Source organism: Mastomys coucha, unplaced genomic scaffold (genome assembly GCF_008632895.1).
Source record: "Mastomys coucha isolate ucsf_1 unplaced genomic scaffold, UCSF_Mcou_1 pScaffold14, whole genome shotgun sequence".
Classification (NCBI taxonomy): Eukaryota; Metazoa; Chordata; class Mammalia; order Rodentia; family Muridae; genus Mastomys; species Mastomys coucha.
This window is the reverse complement of record NW_022196896.1, coordinates 26,334,226-26,339,120: the sequence shown is the minus strand read 5'-3', so window position 1 is coordinate 26,339,120 and position 4,895 is coordinate 26,334,226. Positions and strand designations below refer to the sequence as shown.

General features: G+C 42.2%; 1 pseudogene; it reads left to right on the top strand.

Moving 5' to 3' along the window:
• The first annotated feature begins 3,054 nt into the window (after positions 1-3,054).
• LOC116088962 lies at positions 3,055-4,226 on the top strand (annotated as a pseudogene).
• The last annotated feature ends 669 nt before the right edge of the window (positions 4,227-4,895 follow it).

Genomic DNA, 4,895 nt, shown 5'->3' with positions numbered 1-4,895 from the left:
CAGAGACACTTAGAAACATTATAAAGAACTCACATATGCTGGTTATTGTCCTGAGTTACTGAGATAAACACCATTCTTGTTCCTAAGGAAGTAGCATCTAGATCCTCATCCATCTACCAGTCTTCAGTCTGTGTAGTCTATAGGTCACCCATGTGCCATGTATGACTGGGACTTGTTGCATTGGTCTGGAAAACAAGACTTGAAAATTATGGGTTAATCATAAAATATATTTCAATGTGATACGAGAACATTCTTAGAAATGTAATGGAAATTTTTCCAACAATTTCCTGCTTCGGCTTTCTGAATGCAAGCAGCTAATCTGTTTGTGAATCTTGGACTTAAGGAACAGATGGAACAAGGAAAAAAGACAAAGAGTTTTTATTGGCCCTGTTCACAATAGCCTCAGTTTTTGGAGAATCACAAGGGTTCCCACATTAGATAAAATGTTTTTGAGAACTAATGAGAGAACTAATAACCGAGCATTACTGCCTGCTAGACAGAGGTACCCTAAATGGAACAAAGATGTCTTTGAAATAAATAAGAAGATAAGGAGAATGGAGAATGGTGGACCATACCAGAAAGGGGTTTAGCAAAGGGCTATTGTGAGTGCCTTGTTTGAGCACCCAAGAACCATGTAGGAACTGAGTGAATGCCCAGATCTTTCCAGCCTTCACTATACTGCGCATCTCTATGCTCTAGGTTCTCCCTTATTGGCCAGACATTCTCCATAGCACCATAAAACCATACAGGCTATTTTTATTGCTCTTGGTTGCCTACCAGAATTAGATGGTAAGACCCTCTTGGTGATGGTACCACATATACATAGAATACAGGATAGAGAAATCAAGCTGTATAGATCTGGAAACTTCCTCACTGTGGGCCAGAATTCATAGTGCCAGAAAATATTATGCAGGCTGCTGAGAGAAGAAGCCGTTAATTGTTGGCCCAGCCATGAGCTCAGAGTGCTACAGTAATGACCTAGGCAAGATGTGTTCACTGGCACAGTAGTGGTGTAGCTGTTTGGAGGGTACCCAAGTATTTTCTTAGTGAATATGAAGATCACTTGAATATGAAGATGATGCATGCCTATACTAAAGAAAAAAATCCTGTGAAAAAAAGTTAAAGGTAAATAAAAATAAACTATGGCTGGAGATTTTACAGGCCCTGGAAGACAAGCTACTACTGATGTTTTGCTAAATGGACAAGTAGACCTAACTACCTTCTAAGTATCTATGGTTAAACCCATAGACTAGTGCTGTCTTCAGTCTTGCTCAGAAAAGATTCTTTTAACAATGGATAATGTTTATTTCAAAGATACACAACTGTTCAAAATGCTGAGAGTAAGCGCTTCTGATAACTCAACTCTAAGTGGGACGTCTGTATCATTCCCTCCCGTGGGAACATCAAAGTTGAGTGAGCAGAAAGACTGCAAAAGATGGCAAACAGGAAAGAGTACTATGAGTTATTTTCTGATATGGTGTGCCATCATAATCATGAACGTCCAGATGCTGTCATTACCTGTAAAATGAAAGGGAATGAAAGTTAAGAGAGTGACAAATTGGAAAGAAAATAAAGTTCAGTCATAGTGTAGAGAGGAATAATAAGAGAGAATAATGGAGGTGTGACGGTGTAACAATATATTGTATGCATATTGTTTCTATATCCTGGGGTAGGGTCTTGTGACTCTCCCTAGTGAATTATTTATTTCCTAGGTCTCAAAACCCTCTCTCTTCCCTGGATAGAGTGTTTCAATTGAGAGGAAATTGCTATACACCAAATGATCAGAAACTTGGGAACTGAAAACAGCAGGAATATATTTTTCATCTACAGTAGTATAAACAGCATCTACCACATATCCCTGCCATCACTATGTGGACTGAGCTATTCCAGCTCACCTTCCCCACTGCTATGGCTCCTAAGACCTTGGAGCCACTAGCCAAAGCAACTCTGCCCTCCTTTCAATTGTTTCTGTGTAGGTGGCTTTGTCACAACGGTTTGAAAATAACTCATAGTGAAAATTGATGCTAGGGAAGTCTGTTTGACTAAATGTTGTTCTTGGGCCTTTGGAACTGGTTTGGAAATGTGAGCCACAGTAGACTTAGATTTGTACAAAAAAAATTGGTGGGCAATTCCAGTGGAACTTTTAGGAACCACCACGCCAACAGAATTTGTAAACTCTAAGACTCTGCTTGTGAGGCTTCAGAGCAAGTAAGAACTCCTTTCAGCATCAGACCCAAGGCCATTCATGTTACATCCTGGAGGAGAACATGTCTGCAATAGGCTCATGTCCTAAAATTTTTGATGACACTGAATTCAACTATAACAGACTAATTTGGCAGAGGAAATTTCAAGACAGCATAGCAATTAGTGCTTGGCTTGATCATCGGTGACTGCTTTGAGTCAAGTTTACCGTGAGCAAAATGCAGAGCAGAAAGATGTGGTAAAATGTTTAAATTAGCCAGAAAAGGAAAAAGGTGAACTTAAGCCCATGAATAAAGAAACCATAGATGCAAAACAAATTGAAAAGAAGCCAAACAACTGTCACTGATTTAGTCAGAACAGTGATTTGAGGGTGTTTGATAAGTTGGTAAGTGTGTTTGAATAGGTTTGGCTCCTCCCAGACTCATGTGTTTGAATGTTTGACCTATAGGAAATGGCACTATTAGGAGGTATGCCCTTGTTGGATTGGGTGAGGCTGTGTTGGAGGAAGTATGTCACTGTGAGGGCAAGATTTGAGGTCTCCTATGCTCAATATATGTCAAGAGAGCCTCCTGGCTGCCTTCAGATCAAGATGCAGAACTCTCAGCTCCTTCTCCAGCACCATGTCTGCCTGGACACTGCCATGCTTCTTGCCATGATAATAATGGACTGAACCTCTGAAACTGCAAGCCAGCTCCAATTAAATGTTTTCCTTTTTAAGAGTTGCCTTGATCAGGGTGTCTCTTCATGGCAATAAAAAACCATCACTAAGACTCTAGCTACAGCTTGTGGCTGGGAAGGGAGATGGAGGACGCAGCTCAGGGAAAGTGAAGCTGCAGTAGTGGCAGTAGGAAGATGTTGGGCAAAGATGAATAGCAGGAGCAAACTATTGCTGAGGACCTGGTCATGACCAAGTATAAGGTAGGGGCATAAGATGGGGGTTACACCACCAACCAGGTGCTTCGATCTTCGGTGGAAGCCTCCAGGTCAGGTGTGTCTGTACTGAGCTTGTATGAAAAGGGTGATGCCATGACTATGGAAGAGACAGGGAAGATCTTCCAGAAGGAAAAGGAGATGAAGAAAGGTATTGCCTTTCCTACCAGCATTTCCGTACATAACTATGTGTGTCACTTCTCCCCTTTGAAGAGTGACCAGGACTATATGCTCAAGGAAGGTGACGTGGTAAAAATTGAACTTGGGGTTCATGTGGATGGCATCATTGCCAATGTGACTCACACTTTTATAATTGGTATAGCTCAGGGGACCCAGATAACAGGGTGGAAAGCAGATGTCATTAAAACCACTCACCTATGTGCCAAAGCTGCTTTACGACTGGTCAAACCTAGAAACCAAAACACACAAGTGACAGAAGTCTGGAACAAAGTTGCTCACTCATTTAATGACACACCAATAGAAGGAATGCTGTCACACCAGTTGAAGCAGCGTGTGATCGATGGGGAGAAAACCACTATCCAGAATCCTACCGACCAGCAGAAGAAGGACCATGAAAAGGCAGAGTTTGAGGTGCATGAGGTTTATGTTGTGGATGTCCTAGTTAGCTCAGGAGAAGGCAAGGCCAAAGATACAGGACAAAGAACCACCATTTATAATCGAGACCCCTCTAAACAATATGCCCTGAAAAATGAAAACTTCAGGTACCCTTTTTAGTGAGGTGGAAAGGTGTTTTGATGACATACCATTTACTTTAGGAGCATTTGAAGATGAGAAGAAGGCTCAAAGGAGTGTGGTAGAGTGTGCCAAACATGAGTTACTACAGCCATTTAACGTTCTCAATGAGAAGGAGGGTGAGTTTATTGCCCAGTTTAACTTTACAGTTCTACTCATGCCCAATGGCCCCATGTAGATAATCAGTGATCCCTTCGAGCCTGACCTGTACAAGTCTGAGATGGAGGTTCAGGATGCAGAGCTGAAGGCTCTTTCTTCTCCAGAGTGCTGCAAGTTGAAAAACCCAGAAAAAGAACACCACCAGTGGAGAAACATTAGCAGAGAATGGAGCTGGGGACTGAGGTGGGTCCCCTCTCCAGCTTGTCATTCCTGCCTCAGTCCCTCCCACCACACCCCAGGCTCTGTTAAGTGCAGTTCATCCTCTCCACCCAAGACTACCAGCAGAGCAGGGGTCTTCTGCCCTCATCCCGGTCCCCTACCCACCCACCCACCCACTCCTTTCAACAAAAAACCAGCTCCAACTGACTCTGGTGTTGGGAGGCCAGGCTTCCCAGCCACTAAAGACTACTTTTAGTAGAAAAAGAAATTGAATAATAAAATCAGGAGTCAAAGTCCACCATCATCAAGCCCCTCTTTCTAGCCTTTTCTACTTCGCTTTGTGAAAGTTTGTGGCCCTACTACAGAACAGAAAGGAGGTGAAATTAACAGCCAGCATTGAAACCTCAGCTGAGATTTTTATGTCACTGATAACATTTCTCACTCTTGAGGATGTTTTGTTTTATTTTGTTTTGTTTTGTTTTGTTTTGTTTCTGTTTCTCCCAGTCTGTCAAGTATTTAATCTGCCTTCAAAGAGGGGTGGCTGTGACAGATTCCTTGTGACCTGCTAAGGCAGCTGTCTGTTTAGACCCTTCCTGTCTCTAGAAGCTGAATTCTCCATTAAGAAGAAATTTTTATCTATTGAATGGATCCTCGTTTGTAAAATTTTTTGTCATTTCTGTTCTGTGGAGCCC